Source organism: Mesocricetus auratus, unplaced genomic scaffold, assembly GCF_017639785.1.
Source record: "Mesocricetus auratus isolate SY011 unplaced genomic scaffold, BCM_Maur_2.0 Super-Scaffold_100014, whole genome shotgun sequence".
NCBI lineage: Eukaryota > Metazoa > Chordata > Mammalia > Rodentia > Cricetidae > Mesocricetus > Mesocricetus auratus.
In genome coordinates this window covers 10,411,583-10,434,549 of record NW_024429197.1, presented here as the reverse complement: position 1 = coordinate 10,434,549, position 22,967 = coordinate 10,411,583, and the positions used below count along the sequence as shown (strand labels likewise).

Below are 22,967 nucleotides of genomic sequence, written 5' to 3'. Positions count from 1 at the left end.
TGGCACTTCATGAGCCCATTGCAGAACAGGAACGGCCTCATATACACAGAGCGCTCAGTGCAGGCCCTGTCATGCAGCAAATGCTCAATAAATGCTTTTAGTGTTAACTGGGTCGGCTTTTGAAAGATCTCCAGGCCCTAAGGGAAGCTGTTGGTCAGATCCACTAAGCCAGATAGGGCGGTGGCTCCCACAGTGGCGTGACATGCTTTGAATACTCTTGGCTGTTCCCAAGGTCCCTGGCTTGAATTACAATCTTCTGCCAGCAGGCAGGGCACAGATGCTGGGAGAGCGGAGACCAGAAAACTCTGCAGAGTGCAGGAAATGGAAACTCTGATGGGGATTGGCTGCCTGGGGCAGGGTGGAGGGGATCCAACATGATTATAAAAAGCCGGCCTTAAGCCAGCCAGAAAGTAGCTTCCTCCTGCAGCACCCATCTATCAGCAGGCTCTGGGCAGCAACACGGCTTTTCTTCTCTCCGCCAAGGTAAAACCAGGAGGCAGGAAGTGTGGGTGCAAAGCTGCCCCCCCAAGCTGCCTGTCGGTGAGCCTGAATACGTATTAGGGAGGCAGTCTCCTTGGGTTCCTTTCATGCCCTGGGCTGTGACTAATATGAAGGTAGGGCTTTTAGCAGATGGAATGGGAAGCTGGGAGAGCCACAAAACCTAGCTCAGAGACGTCATTTCAGCTCTCTATGCCCTGAACCCTATCACTTCACTTCACCTTGGCTCCTTCCTCTGTAAGGTGGAAAAGAGCCATCCAGATGCCTCTGACAGAGTGATTGCTGCCACCCCTGACAACCTGAGCTCAGTCCTTACTCAGAACACACACAGTGGAAAGAGAAGCTACTCCTGCAAATTGGCCTCTAACCTCCATATATGAGCCATGGCATATGCTTCCCTTTATACCCCAAAACAAAAACAAACAAACAAACAAACAAATAATGAATTAATAAATAAATGACTTTTAATGGAGATTAAACCACCTTTCCTAAGGTCTGTGACGTTGAATTCTCCTCTGAGGACAGATGAAGTGATCTGAAATTGTCGCAAGTGTGGCCATGAGCAGCAGTGAATTGTGGGTTTAAACCCTGACTCTTCATCTTGTTGGCTGTGAAACCTTGGGACTATTACTTATTTTTTTGGGGGGACTATTACTTATAATCTCCAAGCCCTACTCTTCTTATCTGTAATGCATGACTGGTAATAATGGCACCATGGGTTTTTATTTATTTTATTACATTTTATTCATTTATTTATTAGGTTTATTTCATTTTTATGTGCATGAATGTTTTACCTGCACACATATGTGTATGCTATGTGTGTGCCTGGTGTCCTAAGAGGTCAGAAAAGGGTGTTGGATCCCCTGGAGCTGGAGTTACAGACAGCTGTGAGCCACCATATTGGTACTAGGAATTGAACCTCGATCCTCTATAAGGGCAGGCAGTGCTCGTAATCGCTGAGCAATCTCTCCAGACCCCATTATTTACTACTACTACTATTCCTGCTGCTGCTATCGTCGTCATCATCATCATCATCATCATCATCATCATCATCATCATCATCATCATCATCATCACCACCACCACCACCATCATCATCATCTAAGGCCTCACTCTGTATCCAGGCTGGCCTGGAAGTCACTCCGTAGCCTTAAACTATCCTGGAACTCTCAGCAGTCTTCCTGCCTCTTACATTTTTGGTTGTGAGCCGAGCCTTTAATGGCTGCACCATCTCTCCAGCCCCCTCCTGCCTCCTAAGTGTGGAGTGACCTGTATTATCCACCCGACCCTGCTAACAGACACGTGTAACTGCGTGCCAGCTACCTGTACGCATGACCACCAGGGGGAGCAGAACCTTAAAGAAGGTAAGGTTCTAGTCTCAGTTTGCCGTAACATCCTGCTTTCTTCTTCGTCTTCTTCTTCCTTTTTTTTTTTCTTTTCACCACCCAACCACCAAATCGGAAGGAGAAATAATAGACCAAAAACCGTCTGAAGGCCCCACGTCTTCCCATCTCATTTTGCGGTCCTAGGGCAAGGTCCGTGAGAGGCGCCACTGTGCGGCGAAAGGAGGTATCGTTCTTGTCCAATCTGCCTCTTCAAGTGGATAACCAGAGGCAGGTAAAGATCCAGAGGGATGGGAGGTCAAAAAAAGGAGAGTTCCAGGCCAGCCAGGGACACATGATGACATCCTTGTGGAAGTAGCGCTTCGGGATCCCTATCAGAGAGATTCCGACTTGTTTCTCCAATTGGGAGGGGGCACGATATTATAAACAAGAGGCAGCACAGAGTTAACCAGGGTCCCAGGAACAAATTCCTGCTCGGTCAGTTCCAACGTTTTTTACAATGTCAGTTCCGTTACTGAATTATCATTTGCCAGAGAAGTCTCATGACCACCAAGTGGGGGCAGCCTCATTAAGCCTAGTGCCTGGGGAAAGTTCCTTGTGTGATGCTCCAAAATCAGAGGATCGCAACCCCCTAGTTCTAGAAGCGTTTGGGAGCACTAGACACAAAGTAGGTGAACCCTGTTTTCCTCCAACACCCGTGCTTTCAGCTTTGTTAGTGCCCTTCCAGGCAGAAAAAGAGGCACAAGGAGCTCAGAACACAGCGCTTTAGGGCTCTGGGGCGCTGGGGTTCTCGGAAGAGATGGGTGAGAGGATGCAGGCTTCAGGTACTTGGGGCTGTAATCACGTTCCTTCCCTGTGCGCCGCCCTGCCTCGGGGCTCGGGGCTCGGGGCTCGGGGCTCGGGGCTCGGGGCTCGGGGCTCGGGGCTCGGGGCTCGGGGCTCGGACTCACAGGGGTCAGAGTTATAGTTTGGTTTTACTGAAGTTCTTGAAACAACTCAGAACCAGTGGCAGCATTCAAACCAAGTCAGTTTCGTTCAGACGCTCTGCTTTTAGCCACTTAGGCTAGTTTCTCGTGGAGGCATTGGCCAAGTCACACCAAGTCAAGAAGGATGACTATTCTCAGCTTCTCTGGGCGTGGCAGCCCAGGACTGCAATGCTAGCCAGCACTTGGAAGCTAAAGCAAGTGGTTTTCTGTGAGTGCAAGTGGTTTTCTGTGAGTTCGAGGCCAGCCTTGTCTACACAGTGTTCAGGGCTACAGGGTGAGACACTGTCTTAAAAAACAAACAAATCAAAACAAACAAACCAAAACCCTGAAAGGTTTGGCTGAGGATTGTATTGGACAAAGCTGCAAATACTCTGGTGCTGTGAGATGGTGACCTCGTCAGGTCACAGGGCTGTGACGAAATGAGATGATGCTGTGTTTTTGAACCTTCCAGCACCACACATAGGGCTCTTCACAAGGCAGCTGTCACTGGCATTCATTACTAATAACATGTATTAGGAAGGCCAGGCATGGCACACGCCTTTAACTCCAGCACTCAGGAGGCAGAGTCAGGAGAATCTCTGTGAATTTGAGACCAGCCTGGTCTACAGAGTGAGTTCCAAGATAGCCAAAGCTACATAGAGAAACCCTGTCTCAAAAAACCAAAATAATAACATGCATTAGGGCTAGGGGTGTAGCTCAGAGGCAGAACACTTGCCTAGAATGCAAGTGCATCTGTATATGATAATGATGACGGGGGTGGGGGGATGGAGGAGGAGGAGGAGGCGATGATGATGGTGGAGGTGGTGGAGGTGGAGGTGGTCCTGGTGCTGCATGGCCTTTTTGCTGCAGACACAAAACCAAGAAGCCACTGCTTTTGCTTGGATCATCTCTCACGCCGTCTTGGTTTGGGAGTGGAAACATGGGGAAAATGAGGTCACCTCACAGAAGCCCCTCTCTGAGCTTTTTTTTTTTTTATTTTGGTTTTTCGAGACAGGGTTTCTCTGTATTGTTTTGGAGGCTCTCCTGGAACTTGCTTTGTAGACCAGGATGGCCTCGAACTCACAGAGATCCGCCTGCCTCTGCCTCCCGAGTGCTGGGATTAAAGGCGTGCGCCACCAACACCAGGCCGCCCCTCTCTGAGCTTTGACCTCTCCCTCTGCGTTTCAGAGGCTTAGATCTGATCATAGTTTTCAGACTTTTGGATTCCCTGGCCCTGTTCTAGGCCCCTGGAGGCCCTGTCTCAGGTCTGGGGCTACACTGTCTCCAAGTACCTCACAAACAAAGGGGGTGGTGACAAGACAGAGGAATAGCCAGAGGCCCCCAAGAACCTTCTCCTCTGTCCTTGCCCCTCCCTCTTCCAGCTGCAGCCCAGAACTTTCTCTGTCATTCTCCCCGTGCCCTAGATGAGAAGGCTGTCCTGTGAGTCACCCGTGCAACGAGAAGCCTAGGAAGACCTGCTCGGGGCCTGCGTCAGCCACACACCCCACCCTCATTTTCTCCTCAAGTCAGCCACAGTTCTGGAACAAAACCAGCTGATTTTGTTTCTGGCCCAGAGCACGAGCTGTTCTCTGCCTGGAGTCTCCTTCCAAAGTTCACCTGCCTGCAGAAAAGTCTTCCTTTCTGTTCTGAGATATGACCTCCCTGGGGTTCCTCCTCAATGCTCCCTGTTAGGCCACAGTGCTCTTGTCCAGGGTCCTGGCTGTGAGGTGTGGGGCCCAGGGACTTTGTACTGACTGACAGGATATTTACTCTCTGCTTAGGCAGAGGTGGATAAACCAGGTCGCCAATCTCTGGAGAACATTTTGGTGACTCCATTGGACGGAGAATACAAACTGCTGCGTGTATCTGGGTGCATACGCGCGTGAGTGCGTTTGTGCGCGTGTGCCTGTGTGTCCGCGCGTGTGCCCAAGCTCATGAGAAGTTACTTTGTGAAGGCTTGGCAAGGCCTCCCTGTCCTCACAGCGCTCCAGTGGAGGAGGAAGAGGTTTGTACATGGAGCCCGCAGACCTCTTGAGTGGTAATTGGAAGAGAAACATTACCCAAGCTGTGCTGGGTGGATTTAATGTTTGTCTCAGTTGGGGAGGAGTGTCCAGGAACATTCCAGTACCCACGTCAAGGCAGGAGAAGGTCAAAAAGACCCGATAAATCAAATGGCAGCCGCAAATCCAGGCATGGTAGTGCATGCCTGTAATCCCAGTCGTGGCAAGGCCGAGACAGGAGGATCCAGAGTTCAAGGCCAGCATGAACTTCATATCAAGACTGCCTCAAAAGGTACAACAAAATAACCAAGAGGGCGGGGGCGTGGGGGGGCGTGGTTTCCAGCCCTAAGGAGGAGGAACCATGCTATGGTTTTCATCTAATCGGGCACACCGTTGAGTGGGTTCAATGCTTGCCAAGTCTGCTGGAAAGACCTGGCCCTCTAGAAGAGGGCCATCCGTGAACAGCAGAGGCTGCTTCCCCAAGAGCTGCAATTTAAAGACGTCAGGAGGCCTAGCACAGCACGGTGAGGAGGGACTTGAAGCCAGGTGCCCTCAGGCCTCCTCTACCCGCTGCCTCTCATGATTCCCGTCTTCTACGCCTCCTGCTCGCTCCTCCCGTCGTGCCAGGGCCAGCTCCGCAGAGTTTGCCACCACCGGATTGTCCCCAGAGAAGCATGCCTGGCAGAAGCATAAGAGGCAGAGGCAGAACATGGAAAGGCACCTACCTGGCACTCGGCAAGCATGCGGTAAATGTCAGCTGCCACCACAGTAAGGGAGCGGAGGAAATAAATGAAACAGCCAAGGAACAAGCTGGGAATCAGGAAACCTAACTGTGGAGCCCGGCTTTGCTCTTAGGCGCTCAGAGTTCTTCCTTTCTCCCAACGATGGGCATCAAATTTGGTTCCCTCCCTCCTGGAGCACCCCCTGTCCTTTGGACATCATCAAAGAAAGATGGGCAACTCTGCTCCCACAGGTCTAATTTTGGGGGAGAAAGATCTCTCTCTCTCTCTCTCTCTCTCTCTCTCTCTCTCTCTCTCTCTCTCTCTCTCTCTCTCTCTCTCTCTCAGAGCTGCTTGTATATTTATTGGCTTTTTGAGACAGTGTTTCTCTGTGTAGCCCTGGCTGTCCTGGCACTTGCTCTGTAGACCAGGCTGGCCTCAAACTCAAGAAATCCAGCTGCCTCTGCCTTCAGAGTGCTGGGATTAAAGGTGTGCACCACCACGGCCTAGCTATAATTAGTACTTTGGGGGGGGGATTTTCGAGACAGGGTTTCTTTGTATTGTTTTGGAGCCTGTCCTGGAACTCGCTCTGTAGACTAGGCTGGTCTCGAACTCACAGAGATCCTCCTGCCTCTGCCTCCCAAGTGCTGGGATTAAAGGCATATGCCACCAACGCCGGCAATTAGTACATTTTAAAAAATATTTATTTATTTTATGTGTGTGGGTGTTTTTAACTGCATGTATGTCTGTGCACCATGTGTGTACCTAGTGGCTGAGGAAGCCAGAAGAGGGTGTGTGATTCCCTGGAACTGGAGTTACAGACAGCTGGAAGCTGCCATGTGGATTCTGGGAACTGAACTCAGGTCTTCTGAATGCACAGCAAGTGCTCTTAACCTCTGAGGCATCTCTCCAGCCTCATAATTAATTCCTCTTGCTTTGTATCCCAGGCTGGTTACAAACTCATGACTGTGCTCCTCCCTCGGCCTTGAGTATTAGGGTTTGCTGGTATATGTCCCTAGTGCTCTAGATCCCGGGCCCCAGCAATCCTCAGGCTGCATTACACTGAAAATGGCCGGCCCGTTCTTCTCCTCACAGTGTTCTCCCAGAATGCAACTTAATTCTTCACCTTCATCCCACAGGCGTTTACTGAGTAATCAATCTATGCCAGGCACTGTGCCAGGTGCTAAGGACCCCACGGCACACGAGACCCACTTCCTGCCTACTCGCAGCTCACAAGGAACACATGAGGCTTCCTTTCCCTTCTCGCTCACCTCCCTCTCACCCCCATTTCTCTTCCAACCCCAAATCCTTGTCAGTCCTCACAGACTTCAGCTACTGCATTCACACAGCACCAGACAGCACGCCACACAGCGCCACACAGCTCGAGGGCCCTGTGACATGTGTGCACTCCTAGACGTCTCTCTGGAAGTGACCTTCAGGCAAGACACAGCTGAGTCCTGGCCCAGCTGCAGGGTTGGGCCCTGACAACTTACTTGCATTCTTGAAGTCCCAATTCCCTTTTCTTTAAAACCAGTGGGTTTCTTCCGCTAGAGTGGTTGGGGTTTTGTTGTTGTTGTTTTTTTAAATAAGATTTTTAACTCTTTAAAATTTTTATTTTTAAGTGTGTGTGTGTGTGTGTGTGTGTGTGTGTGTGTGTGTGTGGTCCAGAAGAAGGTGTTGGATCCCCTGGAAGTAAAGTTACAGGCAATTGTTAGCCCCTGGTGTGGGTGCTAGGGACCTAACGATCACTCTGGAAGAGCAGAAAGCTCTTGTGACTGGAGTCATCTCTCCAGCCCCGTGGGCTTCCTCTTCTAAAGTGTCTGCTGAGCCCCAAGCACACACTCTGTAACCCCTAGCCTCCTCAGATCCTCGTGCCTCGGAGTGGAGTTTATTTTTGGGAAAAGCCACCTTGTAGTGCCAACTTTGGTGACTGAAGTGGCGGTGGTGCAGGGCAATGCCATGTTTGGTCACAAACAGGGGCGACTAGGAATGAGCAGAGGGTTCTCTTTACTCTGGAGCCACGTCCTCAGACGAGCCCCAAATTAGACCCTCCTGGCACCGGGCTCAATCCCAAGCATAAATAAACACATAAAATCCGACCCCCATTTCTGACTGTCTTGCTGTAAGACAATGCCAAGCTCATCATCTCTGGTCCTCTGTTTCCTAGTCTGGCAAATGGGGTCAGAGGAGTCTCGCCTACACCAAGGATGTCCTTCCCAGGTGCTGACTTCAGAAGTGGTATCTCTGTTATCTTAAAGATCTTTTAAAAATGTGTGCATGTGTCCATGGGGGCCGGAAGAGGGAGGAGCTAGAGTTGCAGGTCATTGTGAGTCACTAAACGGAACCTCCATCTTCTGGAAGAGCGCAACTGCCTAGCCATCTCCAGCTCTTTGCTTTTTTTTCTTTCTTTCTTTCTTGCTGGGCTAGCCTTGAACTCCTTGGCTCAACAATTCTTCCTCAGCCTCCTCTAACGCTGGAGTACAGGCATATTCAGCTGACTTAGAGGAGTCCTGACCCCTGACCATTCATAAAATTTCTTTATCTAGGAGTCTCCTTGTTCTTTAAGGGCCTTCCAGACCCTTAGTACCCTTCAATATCCTGCTCCTCTAAAGGCTCCCACAATTTCGTGTTGCTGTGTGTGACTATGACCACCAGGTGGCAGTATAGTCCCGAGCTAGACTCTTCCTCAACCCTCATTATCCTTGAGCTGCTCCGCAATTACTAAAAGCCTTCCCTGGGGCAGTCTCCACCACCGTCTTCGAGACTGGAATGAATGCACGCAGCTTCTGCTCTGCAACAGGAACCCTGGACGCTGGAATGATCATACTCGGGATTTCTGAAGGACCTCCCTCCTGCTCTCAGTGCCACAATTCAGGACCCTCTGCCATTACGTCTGTCTTTCAGGTCCGCAGTCTATGCCCCAGACAGAGCCTTAAGGATTTAAAAGAAAAACATGCCACACAGGCTTCTTGGCTGGCGGTAGAGGGAGATGCTCGGAACTGGGCGTCACTAGGCCGGCCAGGAAAGGGGCCTGGGCCAGCAGCAGCTGGAGGTTGCTGAAGCAGAAGAGGCCTGTGGCTTCCTGTGAAGAACCAAGGAGCCACTTCCTTCAAGCAGATGGCTGGGGGGAGGGGTGGAAGACTAGGAAACTAGGGCCTCCTGGTCAGGAGAGAAAAGGTTCCCAGGAATGTTTGTGGAGAGGCTGGGCAAAGCTTTCTCTTGCCTTTCAGCCTCTGTCATCTCCAAAGATAGACAGGCAAGACAAACAGTGTCATTCATGTGAGGCCATGCACTATGACGGCCACAGAGAAGTCAGGGGAGGAAACAGGTTTGCTCACCCAGATGACAAGTCCAAGCACCTAGCCACAAGTACCCAGGTTTCAATGACCAACCTCAGAAGCTCAGACGGAGAACCCCAGCCCCAAGTACTTGACCTCAAAAACCCAGCTGACTCCCAGTTCCCAACTGCAGGTACCACCTTGCAGGCAGAGGATCTAGTGTCCTGTTAGAGGCTGGGGACTCGGGAATGGGGGCTCAGAGGTTCTTTATGAGTACGAACACATGGTCCCAGAAGAAAGCTTGACCCCGATCATTCTTACAGGATCTATTTACTGGACCGACTCGTCCCTGTAGCCAACACCAAGGAAATGCCAGTCCAGCCATGCAAATAATCACACACCCCAACCTGGCCAGGGTCACTGCCTTTGCCCTTTACATACAGCTTGTTTGTCCCGGGTGGGATCTTACCTCATACTCTCATGCCACAGCCATTGAGAAGCCAATGTACCTAAGAGAGTCAGGGACTAAGAGCTCTGCTGGAACCTTCCCTGTCCAGCTCCTGTGCTGGTCAGAGGACAACTTACAGAAGCTCGTCCTCTCCTTCCATGGGGTGAGACCTGGGGATGGAACCCAGGTCATCAGACTTGACAGCAGTTGTCCTTATCCACTGAGCCATCCTGCCTGCCTGAGCATGAACTCTTTTTTTGTTGTTGTTGTTTTGTTTTTTTGGTTTTTCGAGACAGAGTTTCTCTGTGGCTTTGGAGGCTGTCCTGGAACTCCCTTGGTAGTCCAGGCTGGTCTCGAATTTACAGAGATCCGACTGCCTCTGCCTCCCGAGTGCTGGGATTAAAGGCGTGCGCCACCAACGCCAGGCTGAGCATGAACTCCTGATGAACCAGTGGGGCCCACTTGTCAGCACCCACAGCTGCCAGGAGCACCCCAGATTCTGACCTGCCGAAAGAGTGTCAGCTGGGCGGTGGTGGCCTTTAGTCCTAGCAGAGACAGGTGGGTCTCTGTGAGTTCCAGGTCAGCCTAGTCTGCAGACTGAGTCCCAAGAAAGTCTCCCAAGAAAGCCTGTCACGAAAAACAAGCAAGAAACAAAGAGTAGAGTGTTTTCACTTAGCAGTGCATCCATAGGCAGGCTGTGGAAGCCACCCCCGCCGGTGCAGACAGGAGCCCAGACAGCACACCTTTGCAAAGCCATGTTTCTCACTACCTCCGTAGTCTCCGCTTTTCTCTGTACCTGAAACCACTTGGGGGCATCAAATATACTGGTGCCTGCATCTTACTGGAGAGATTGCTGTCTAACTGGCCTTGGGTACAGCTTGGGATTTGGAATTAAAAATAAGACAGACAAAGCAACTCTGTGTGTCAATGGGTATGGCGAGCCCTGCTTCACCCCATCACTGTTTTTATGCATAAGAGCAGTAAGGACATAGGAGCCACGGTAACACCAAGAAGCAGGCCTACGCACCCAGCCCTGAATACTAAGTCCAAGCCTCTAACCTCAGAACCTATCTCCAAATCCACACATCCAGCATCCTGCACATGGTAACCTTTCCAGTAGAGGTTCTCAGCCTGTGAGCTGCCACCCCCTGCCACACCTCTATCTCCAAAAAATATTTTCATTGCAATTCATAACAAGAGCAAAATTACAGTTGTGAAGAAGCAGCAAAACAAAAAATAATTTTACGGTGGGAGGGTGGGGTCACCGCAACCTGAGGAACTGCATTAAAGGGCTGCAGCATTAGGAAGGTGAGAGCCACTGCATAACAGCAATGTTCTGGGATATTCTTAGGAGTCCCAGTTCACAGGTGAGGGCATCAAAGGGCAGAGAGGGGACTAACTTTCCTAAGGCAGAGAGCCAGCATGTGAACCCAGGAGGCCTGTCTAGAACAGTTCCCTGTGACTGAAGGGAGGGGCCTTCATAAGACATGGCCAGTGCCTGGCAATAATAACTTCCCTCTGACTTACCCATCCACAGCCTATAGACTGTCTTCTAGTCATATATTGTTCTTTTATAGTGCCCGGGATGAGATCCAGAGTCTTGTGTGTGCTAGACATGCCTGCTATCACAGTTAACCTGAGTCCTAGTATTTTTTTTAAATCTATTCACGTCTCTCCACCCATATGTTTTCCTGTTACCTAGCTTGCTACCCTCCATCACAGAAGACATAGGTTTTCAGTGTCCACTCTTGGTAGAAAGATCTGGATGGATGTAGTGGCATGCCTCCGCAACTCCAGCACTTACAAGCCTAAGAGCAGGGTTCAGAGTTTGAAGCCAGACCTTGCTACACATAAAAGCCAGGAGCTGGGTGGATGATTCAGCCAGTAAAGCACTTGCCACACAGATATGAGAACCCAGTGTGATGTTATACATACTCGTAATCCCAAGACTAGGGAGGCAGACACAGAACCCTTGGGACTGAATGGCCAATGGGGCTAGCCAGGTTCAGTGAGAGACCCTGTGGCAAAAATTAAGGTGGAGAATGTTTGAGGAGGACCCCCCAATGTTACCCTCTGGCATCCTCATGCATGTCTGTGCACACACACACACGGAGCTGGGCCTGGTGATTCAGGTCAGTAATACCAGTAACTTAGAAGCCAAAGCAAGAAAATCACAAGTTCGAATCTACCCAAGCTATAGATTAAGACCTCTCATCTCTTAAACAAGCAAAAACAAAATAAAGTAAAAAGATGGCTGGGCGGTGGTGGCGCACGCCTTTAATCCCAGCACTCGGGAGGCAGAGACAGGCGGATCTCTGTGAGTTCGAGGCTGGGCTGGACCGACAGCCTCCAAAATAATACAGAGAAACCCTGTCTCATAAAACCAAAAAAAAAAAAAAAAAAAAAAAAAAGATGGCTGGAGGTTCAACTCAGAGGCTGAGCACTTTCATGTGCAGGGCCCTGGACTCAACACCCTGTGCTCTGAAGAAAATTGGGAACCTGTTTGCTTTGCCTGTATTTCTTAGGGTAGTTCTTTTTCATTTTATTTTTTTAATTAATTTTGTGTACATAGGTGTGGAGGTGTCAGGTTCCCTGGAACTGTAGTTACAGACAGTTGTGAGCCACCATGTGGTTGCTGGGAATTGAATCCAGATCCTCTGGAAGAACAGCCAGTGCTCTTAACTGCTGAGCCATTTCTCCAGCCCTTATTTTATTTTTGAGACACAGAAATCCACCTGCCTCTGCCTCCCAAGTGCTCAGATTAAAGACGTGTGTCACCATAGCTGACCAAGGACTGTTATTGTTTTAAATTTATTTTTGCTATTCTATTTATTTGCTTATTTATTTATTTTTATGTATGTGGGTGTTTTGTCTGCGTATATATGCCCCACATGTGTGGAGTTACAGATAGTTGTGGGCTAACATGTTTGTGCTGGGAATCAAGTCTGGATCCTTTGGAACTCACTGAACCGTCTCTCCAGTCACCTATTTATATTATTCTTTTTTATTTCATTTTTTTGTTTTTGTTTTGTTTTTCAAGACAGGGTCTCTCTGTATAGCCTTGGCTGTCCTGGAACTCACTTTGTAGTGTGGCCTCGAACTCACAGAAATCTGCCTGCCTCTGCTGCCTGAGTGCTGGGATTAAAGGCGTGCACCACCACTGCCTGACTGTGTTGTCCTTAGCTACGCATATGTTTTTATCATTATTCATAACCATGCGTATGTTTGTAAGTATATGCATATTGTGGGGAATCAAACTCAGGAATCTGCAAGAGCAGTGCATGTTTTTAAGCCCTGAGTCATCTCTCCAGTTCAGTGCACTTAAGATGTGCATGATACACGTGGGAATTTTCACCCTTTGGAAGTTCACAGCCAAAGTCCTACAAGTGTCCTCCTTGGTTTCAGGGACTTCCCGAGTAACATCAGGTCAGGTGCATGGTGGGAACGAGCTTTTGCTTCCTGATTGGAAGGTACAGGACAGCTTCGCGAAGCTCGCGGCAGTGGCAGTGGTCTGGGTTCGTCGAAGTGACTGCAGAGGCCTCCCAGGAACGCCCTAGCATCTTCAGGGCACAGGCTCAGATAGCTCCTGCCTGCAGGGGAAGTGACAGCTGAGGGGACAAGCGCTGCAGTGGGACCGCTCCCTGCAGCAGGCGGGGCAGAGGGTGTGACCAAGCCTCAGCCGCTCACCCAGTACAGCTATTTCGAGGACGCTGATCTCAATAAGGAAAGTCCCAGAGGCAGCCACACCTATCCCCTCCTCTCCTTTTACACGTCTCTCGCCTGTCCTCTCCCACAACCCCAAACTTAAAGTGGCCTCGGGAGCAGGAGACCGCAGGCCGGTGGCCCTCACTTTGTCACTCCGAACAAGAGTCCTGCCTTTCCAGACCTGTTTGCTTGTCTGTACTTGGTTGATTGACAGGATGCATGAAACTCCCAGAATCCCAACTCTTGGAAGGCAGGAGGCTGGTGCAAGTTTGAGGCGAGTCTAACTTACAACAGAAAGACCCTATCTGAAAAACAAACACACAATGAAAACTAAAATCAAACAAACAAACATCAAACAAACAAAAAACAGCACCGGGAGTGTAGCTCAGTTACTATACATGAGACCCTCCCTGAGTTGGATCCCCAGCAATGCATGAAACTCGTACTGGTGCCCACCTGCAATGGCAGATTCCAACACTCCAAAGGGGGAAGCAGGAGGATCAGAAGTTCAAAGTATCAAATTTGAGCCTGGAAAACACTAGATTCTGGTTTAAAAAGGAAAAAAAAAAGACCCCTTCATAGATACACTATTTTTTTTCCCCATGACCTTGATCACACACCAATTTGTCTGTGACAGAGCAATTATTTCACTTCAGTCCCTTGGACCACACTGCTGTAGGATGAGGAGATGCCCAGGTCCGGGAAGCTGAGACCTCTTGAGTCACTGAGCCGGCAGTGAGCTGAGAGCAGACCTGTGTGTGGGTGTGGTCGGGAACCACAGACACACTCCTTTCATGGACCCTTCCCTCTCCACAAGCTCCCTCAAACCCATCTCTAGGCTTCCTCACTTGATTTCACTGTGGTTCCTCTGACAAAGGAGTTTCCTAATCTTGCTGTGATGACACTAAGGTCTTTGTGTGAAAGAGGGCTGGACTCCCCAAGGGCATTTTGTGATGATCACTGTGTGATGTCTGTCTGCTGTGTGATGTCTGTCTACTGTGTGATGATGCCCACTGTGTGATGATGCCCACTGTGTGATGATGCCCACTGTGTGATGATGCCCACTGTGTGATGATGCCCACTGTGTGATGATGCCCACTGTGTGATGGTCACTATCTGATGTTATGGTTTGTTTGGAGAGAACACTGGGGACTGAACTTGGCCTTCATAGATATTCTGTCCTCCCTCTTCAGAGGTTCTTTTGAGGTACTAGGGTTAGCTTTAAATACCTTCCAGAACATCCTAGGGCAGGATTTTCCATGTTCCAACTGAGAGTGGGTCATTCCTCTATATAAGCCACACTAAGTAAGACCCATAAGGCTGTGCCTTGGGTCTCTATTTCTAGCCGAGCCTTCCCCCTTTCCCTCTCTCTCCTTCTCTCTGTCTCTCTCTACCAGGCTCTAGCCAAAGTGAGCTCCTCAGCTTTTCCCTCTCCCTGGGATTTCGTTTGTTTGTTTCTCTGTCTAGCCCAGCTGTACGTCAGCTCTCTTCTGGGACAGTCTTCTTCCTTCACCCCTCACCTTTCTCCAAGCTAACCCTTCACCCTTGAGCCTGTAGGAGAGGCTGAAGACTAGGAAGTGACTCAGTCTTCCCCCTCTTGTGTCCTTCCCTCTAGCCATGCTGAATTTTCAGGTTAGCCTCTGGGCTTTTTTTTTTTTTTTTTTTTTTTTTGGTTTTTCAAGACAGGGTTTCTCTGTATTGTTTTGGAGGCTGTCCTGGAACTAGCTCTTGTAGACCAGGCTGATCTCGAACTCACAGAGGTCTGCCTGCCTCTGCCTCCCGAGTGCTGGGATCAAAGGCAAGCGCCACCACTACTGCCCTTAAATCCCTGTCTCAACCAAAAAAAAAAAAAATCCACTACTTCTGAAGCAGTTCGCTCCCATTTGCCAGTGAGAAGGCCTCTAATTCCTGTCTAACCCAGTCAGGGCCAAGAGATGCCCTGCTGAGCTCCAAAGGAAGCCATTTTGCTGGCCCTCTTTTCTTAAATTTTATGTGTGGACGTGTGTTTGTGTGTGTGTGTGTGTGTGCACACGCACACGCATATTTGTGTGTTTGTACTCCTTCATAGACCAGAGGTCAACGTCAAGTATTTCCTCCACCACTCTCCACCTTTCATTTTTGAGACAGGCTCTTTCACTGAACCCAGAGCTCACCTTCCAGGCTAGACAAGCTGGCTAATAAGATCCCCAGGGACATGCCTGCCTCTGCTCCTGCAACACCGGGGTCACAGAGAAGCCACCAAACCAGCTTTCTGACCTTAAGTTTTGGATGTCCCCTGCTTTCACCTCCTGCTGGGATGGAAGGCATGTGCCACCACAATGGCTTTATGTGGCACTGGGGATCAAACCCAGAGCTTCATGCATGCCCTCTACCAACTGAGCTAAGTCCTCAGGCTTGTTTGTTACTTTGTGTGTGTGTACAAATGGGATCATACTACGTAACCCAGGCTGGCCCCAAACTCATCATCCTCCTGTCTTAGCTTCCTGAGTTGCAAGTATGAACTGCCCAGATCTTGAAGGCAGTAACAGCTTTTAAGTTGTCTGGGGCATGTTGGGCCCTGGTACAGAAGCAACTCTTGGGTTTTGCCCCCTTTGCTTCCTATAGATTTGGCAGAGGCAGTCTCCAACCACTCTGCTTCCGTGTCTCATCCATTTTCCCAGCTTCCCTTTCCTCCTCCTTCATGCCGGCTTCCAGCGCCTGATGAGTGCCCAACACAGAGGCTGAGTTCACTCCCCTCTTCCTGAAAATCCTGCCTACCACCCTCCCAGTTGCCACCGCTCTGGGCAGCCTCTAGAGCCATCCTGAGGAGAGAGAGGTCAGGATTTGTTGCTAATGCCATTCAACCGACTGTCCTCATGGCTCCAGGTGTTAGAAGAGAAGCAGTGTCCTTGCTGTGACCTACAAGCCTCTGCCACCACCTCACTGGCCTCCATCCCTAGGCAGTGCACCCCCCTCCCCAAGCCAAAGCTTCTGTTTGCAAGCAGGCTCCTGCCTGGGGCTTTTGCTTCTGCCCTCCAGGGAGCCACAGGGCCTCCTTCCCACTTGGATGCTTCCCCTGGCTGTCTGAGAGTTCCTCCCCAAAAGCCTCTGGCTCCTCCTCTGCCTCCCTGGTCCCTTCACCTGCTCTATTATCGCTTCTCTGCAGAGCAACCAAATGGCATGCAATTACTTGTTTGTTCTCTGTTTGCCTACTGGTCTGTAAGACCCAGGAGAGTTCAGGAGGGAGGGAAGGAGAGAGAGAGAGAGAGAGGTGGAGGGGAAGAGACTATGAATTATGGAAAAGAAGGAAGGGAAGTAGAAGAGAAAAGACAGAAGGGGGGAGGGAAGGAAGGGAGGTAGAGTGGATGATCTGGGTGTGATGTCTGTAATCCCAGCACTTGTGGGCTGAAGACAAGTGGTCAGGTGTTCAACATTGGCCCTCCTCCAGCCTAGGCTATGTGAGACCCTGTCTGGGGGGTGCGGGAGGCAGCAACCCAGGCATGACCTATATAATCCCTGTTCTCTGGAGGCTGGGGAAGACTGTGGCTACTGGAATGTCTGAACTAGCAAGAGCCTGATCCCCACCCCAAGGAAAAAAGAAGTTAGTAGGAGAAGTCAACACCAACCTTTTTGTTTGTTTGTTAATTTTTTTGAGACAGGGTTTCTCTGTGTAGCCCTGGCTGTCCTGGAACTTACTCTGTAGACCAGGCTGGCCTAGAACTCACAGAGATCTGCCTGCCTTTGCCTCCTGAGTGCTGGGATTAAAAGTTTGGGTCACCACTGCCTGACTAACACTAATCTTATCACTACTAGATGATTGTATTTTAAGCCTCCCCCTCAAGTAGTTCATTGGTAAGAAACTTGTGGGTGAGGCCCTGGGTTCAATCCCAAGCACCACAAACAAAAACCTCAGCACTTGGTTTTGTTTCAGTTTTTCCTGACAGGGTTTCTCTGTATAGCTTTGGAGCCTGTCCTTGCACTCTGTAGACCAGGCTGGCCAAATCTACCAGCCTCTGCTGGGATTAAAAAGGTGTGTCTCTACCGCTCAGCAAGCCTCAGCAATTGGAACAAGCCAGTTAGGGTCCAGGAAGAGACCAACAGACAAATGGACGGGAATAGAAAGTCTGGAAATAGCCTGTGGGGCACTTGGGAATCCAGGAGTTGATAAAGGTGGCCTGTCCAAGTGGACAGGGAGTCTTTAACAGGAGGTTGGGATAGCCAGGTGCTCTCAGGTAACACCAGGATGAGCCCCAAAGGATCAAAGATTCAAGTGCTAGAAAAGTCCAAAAGAAAGCCATAAAAGCGCAGGGGAAAACTCGGGAGGCTTTATAATCTCATAGTGGAAAAAGTCTAATGATGACTGAAAATGTAATAAAAAAAGAGAAGATTGATAAAGGCAACACAAAAAAACCCAAACTCCTAGCCGGGCGGTGGTGGCGCACGCCTTTAATCCCAGCACTCGAGAGGCAGAGGCAGGTGGATCTCTGTGAGTTCAAGACTCACCTAGCTCTGCCTAGGGAGCTGTCTACAGGGACCACTCTGTCACTTCCTGACTCTGCTGAGGAATTCCCCTGCCGCCTAGTTCCTCTCTTGTCAGTAAGTCCCTTCTGCCATCTAACTGGAATCGCTTCTGCAACCATGAAAAATTAATTTCCTCTTTGTTTCCTGAGGGCTTCTCAGAGCAACTGGGCCAGGGGTTTTTCATGTGTCAAATTTTGTTGGCTGTCAGGGACTGGGAAGTGACCCCTCACCACAGAACCTCCAATCTGGGGACTCGGGCAGAGCCAAAATCTACTGTTCCCACCCATATGTCAAGTCAAACAGACCATGAGAGCACCACTGCCCCTGTGTGTAACACACAGCTTTCTCTCCTCCATGTCTGTAACATGGAGATAAGAACAGTGCATACGTGTGTGCATACATGTATGTATGCGAGTGAGTGTAAGGGGCACAGGTAAGTCATTGGTATCATCCTCAGAAATGCCTGACATGTTTCCCTTCAGCCTGGAGCTCGCCAGTTAGGATAGATTGACTGGCTAGAGAGCAGGGATCCTCCTGCCTCCACCTCCGCAGAGCTAGGATTCCAAGCATACACCGCTGCACACAGAATAGGTCTTTACCCTTGGGCAGCCAGGCAGAGCCCTCTCCCCACTCCAAGACTAGAGGTTCTTAAGCCAAGGCCTAAATTGGGGTGGAGCTAAATCTCTAAAGTGACAGTCTCTGTGAGTTCAAGACCAGCCTGATGATCTACAGAGCTAGTTCCAGGACAGCTAGGGCTGTTACACAGAGAAACCCTGTCTCAGAAAAAACAAAAACATTGTAATTGTACAGGGGTTCAATTTTTCCGCATCCACATGACAGTTCACAACTGTCTGTAGTTCCAGCTACAGGGGACCTGACACCCATAGCGAAACACCTAGAGTGCCAGTTCCAGGTTTTGATGTCATCTGATGGTCACTGTGCCTTACCTGGCCCTTGAACGTGTCATCTCATTTCATCATGCCCCTTAGCATTGTTAGCATGTGCATTTCACAGATGATGAACCGGAGGCTTACACACTTTATTTCTCTTGTTCATGGTCACACTGACAGAAAGAAGAGTGAGGGTGTGTCTGAGGCCTACTTCAGGGTACGAAAGACAAGCAGGAACAGCCTCGCTCTGTGTTTCACACAGTTGCTAGCTGTGATCTTGAGCAAGACTCCACGGCTCTGCAACCTCAGGAGCCATGGAAACTGAGGTTGGTGGGCTGGGACTCTATCCCAGTCACCAGGGAAGGGCCGAATGCAGCACAGCCAACAGCTGCTGCAAGACTTAGCACATTTTAACAGGTGCATGTCAAAGGGGGTCCAAAGCCACTTACAGCTGGCACACACCTCTTCCCCCATGTCACCCACTGACACCTTTTCTAGCACAGATCGAGCACTCCTGGCCGCAGATCTCACAGGGTGCAGAAAGTCTTAGGGGCCACGGAAACAAACAGGCAACCTCAGCCCAACAGGGCTCCAGTATTCAAGAACTGCACCAACTCCATTAACCCGAGAACTAGCTGGGTGTGGTGGTATGTAAGGACTCAGGCATCACGCTGGCCTGCCCCTGTCACCTGCCAGAATGCACTCAGGCAGTACCCTGGTCGGTTCAGGGTTCCACGGCCTCGTAGTCGGTCTGCCTTTAAAAGAAAAATCCTGCCCTCTTTCCTGCCGTTCCCCTGGGGCAGACAGGATTTTTCCTACCTCCCTTTTCTCTTCTCTCCTCTCTGTGTCTGTGTTTCTTTATCTCTCCCCTCCCCACTTCTAATAAAACTTCTCACTAAGCTCTGTCTGTTTGGCATGTTTGTCCCCCGCCTTGGTCAACGTCACCTGCCATGGAATCCACCAAGGTCCTCCTCGTGCTTTATCACAACATGGTACACATCTGTAGTCCCAGAACCTAGGAGGCTGAAGCAATAGGATTGTCAGTTTGAGAATAACCTGAACCGGGCATTGGTGGCGCATGCCTTTAATCACAGCACTCGAGAGGCAGAGGCAGGTGGATCTCTGTGAGTTCAAGACCAAGCCTGGTCTACAGAGTGAGTTCCAGGACAGGCTCCAAAGCTACACAGAGAAACTCTGTCTTGAAAAACCAAAAAGAAAAATAATAACCTGGGCTATACAACAACATGCTTTCTCAACCATAAAAAAAAAAAAAGTGGGAGAGATTGCACAGATTGCTTCTGTAGGAGTTCCATTCCTGGAAAAGGGTTCCTGGGGAAGAGACTTCTGCCCACACCCATACTGGTAAAGGGTTGGCCAGGGTAACTTGTACCTAAAAACCCCAGAAGTCAGAGAGAATACTTCACACCAGGACTTGGAGTACAACAGTAGCTTTGGTCCCCAAAGCTGTGGTCATAACTCATCCCTATAGTCTATGCTGAAGGACTGCTATGGCTGGGCTAGTCCTGACCTATCCCGGGAGACAAGAGAAAACACACTATTGGCCTCCCTAAGACCACCTTCCACCCCAGTCTCCAGATCTTTGCAAGCTCAGAGTTGAAGGAGGGACCTTTGGTTGCAGCCTCCAAGGCCATACACAACACCCACTCCCTCTCTCACACCTGAATTCCCACCCTTTGCTATAGAAGGCTGAACTGTCCACCAAAACATCCCTTTTCCTTCTGAAGTAGTTCAGGTTCCCTGAAGGATTCAACCTTTTTTGTGGTATTCTGGCCTCCCTCTGAAATACTCATAGGTTCTCTTGGACTTCTCCAAATATTCTAGAATGTTCTTCGATAACCCAGTCTCAGAGGAATTCTTTTTTTTCTGAAATGCATTACGTTTATTTATTGGCTGCAGGTGGGTGCTCTTCCACTCGCCATAGCATGCATGGGCAAGTTAGAGAGCAACCTTATGGGGCAGATTCTCTTCTCCCACCACGTAAGGCTGGTGGGGATTGCCTGCTGAGCAGCCATCTCACGCCATTCTGAGGAATTATTTAGACCCAGCTGTATGACAATTCAGTCATCTCTGACAGCCTCCAGCCACTAACAGCATGCTCCTCTCTGTTAAAATCTAGCCTCGCCAGAGTGTCCTTGATAGCAGAATCCAGATCTTGCTAGAATTCGCCAGTCCTCCTGGCCTCCTGCACTCGGCATTGAGAGAATAAGCATACTGGTGGAGGAACTGGGCAAAGGGCGCATGGCTTCTGCAGCCCCACGGAGCCGCTGTCCCCATGCCAAAAGCCCTAGGGAACAGAAATATGATGGCAGCTTCCAAATGCCTGTTTTTGACCTGCCAGGATAACATGTCATGAGCTCCATGTACTGGATCAGCCCCATAGATACAGTCCCAACACTGGCCCAGGTTCCTTATCATGTGGTTTTGAGACAACATGAGTCTGTTGATAAGAAGGTAGCTAGAAACCAGATGTGTTGGCTCATGTTAGCAATCCCAGCTCTCAGGAGGCTGGGGCGGTGGGATAGTCATGAGCTTGGGGACAACCTAGGTTACACAATGCTAGGCCTCCCTAGGCTACAGACTAAGAACCTCTTTAAAAAACAAAACAGCTGGGAATAGTGGAATACACCTTTAATCCAAGTACTTGGGAGGCAGAGACAAGCAGACCTCTGTGAGTTCAAGACAAACCTGGTCTACAGAGTGAGTTCCAGGACAGCCAAAGTTTTTTGTTTTTTATGCATTGGTGTTTGGCCTGCATGCATGTCTTTGTGAGAAATCAAATCCATTGGAACTTGAGTTATAGACATTGGTGAGCTGCCATGTGAGTGTTGAGAATTGAACCCAGGTCTTCTGGAATAGCAGCCAATGCACTTAAACACTGAGCCTTTCCCTGCCCCCAGATCTCTCTCTCTCTCTCTCTTGTGAGTTCGAGGCCAGCCTGATCTACAGAGCAAGTTCCAGGACAGCCTCCAAAGCTGCACAGAAACCCTGTCTGGAAAACCAAAAAAAAAAAAAAAAGAAACCAAAACAAATAGATAAACAAAACAGAAAAACCTCTGTGCACCTTCCATAAATGTCACAGCAAGCCAATGTGTCCCTATTGGTGCAAGCAAGAAGTGTTCACAGGTCTTGTGGCTCAGCCTGTGACCGCTGCATTCCAGAGGCTGTAAGGCCAGCATGAACTGCATAGCAAAACCCTGTCTCAGAAAATGAAAAAAAAAGGGGAGGGAGGTTAGAAAAGGGAGAAAATGCTACCTGCCTAGAATTGCTGAGCCTGGGGCACAAAAGGCCAGAGCCCAGCAGGTGGGTAAAGGCTTGGCGGTAGAATCACCATGGAGACCCATCTCCAGCCCATCTATGGGGGCAGTCCTATGTTGGCTCACCCTGTCTCCTCCTGACACCAGCCACCCTGCTGCTAAGCTGTTGTGATGACTGCGGATTTGCTCCCAAGATGAAAGCTGGCCTATTCAAGTCTCTGTATCTGGTCAGAGCTCTGCTGTCTGAAGCTCCCCAAGTAAGTGTCATTGCTGGCATTGGAGCCCCTAAGAGAAAGATCCACCATGGGCCGGCCACCTGCTCTTCCTGAGGGTGGGGATGTAGCTCGGTGACAGTAATGCTAAGGCTCTGGGTGTGAGCTCCAGTGCTTGGAAGACCAACAAAAGGAATAAACTTCAAGATGGCTTTGCTGGGAAGGCGTGCCCCCACCCCAGCCCACCAAAATGTCTTTGTCCCTGTTTCCAGTCAGCATCTAGTGGGTATCAGCCTCTCCTAAGAAATAGTAAAAGTGGAGCTTAGGGTCTGGGAAGGAAAGAGGAAATCACAGAAAACGGGGCTGAGAGTAAGCTCAATGATAGAGAACATGTGTGTACATGTGTTCTATGAGGATATGTGTATATGTATGTATTCGAGGTGTGTGTGTGTGTGTGTGTGTGTGTGTGTTGGTTAGCTTTGGTTTGGTTTTGTTTGAGACAGGATCTCACTATGTAGTTGGTCTGGCACTTGCTAGGCCTACTAGAATGACTTTGAACCCACAGAGGCCTGCTTGCCTTTGTGTCCCACGTGCTAGTTTTTGTTTGTTTGTTGTGTTGTTTGTTTTTTTATTTTTTCCCCCCCACTATGTAGTTCTGGCTGACCTGGATCACTCTATGTAGATCAGGCTGGTCTTGAACTCACAGAGATCCTCCTGCCTCTGTTTCTCACATGCTGGAATTATGCACATTCAACCACCATCCCTGTCCTTACTGGCTCTTTTTTCCAAAAGAACTCAATTCAAGATTCATGTTACATGTGGTAACATATGACTCCTTCTTATGATACAAAGCTGTCACCCCTTGACTGCTTCCTTTTGACAACTATTTTTTTCTTCTTCTATTTTTAAATCTCTCTCTGTGTGTGTGTGTGTGTGTGTGTGTGTGTGTGTGTGTGTGTGTGTGTTTACCTTCATGTGTTGGAATAAGGGTGCATACATGCTACAGTGCATATGTAGGGGTCCGGTGACAGCTTCGATTCCCACCATGTCTAAGACAGAATCTCCTGCTTTCCTTGCCACGTTCGCCAGTCTAGCTAGGCTCTCAAGCTTCCCGGGATTCCCATCCCCACCCTC

At 49.6% G+C, this 22,967-nt stretch overlaps 1 long non-coding RNA gene across 1 annotated transcript; it reads left to right on the top strand.

Moving 5' to 3' along the window:
- Positions 1 to 420: 420 nt before the first annotated feature.
- On the top strand, positions 421 to 1,250 carry LOC121144089. The gene is made up of 2 exons (XR_005881415.1): positions 421 to 483; positions 741 to 1,250. It is a non-coding gene; the product is annotated as an uncharacterized LOC121144089 (long non-coding RNA).
- Positions 1,251 to 22,967: the final 21,717 nt, after the last annotated feature.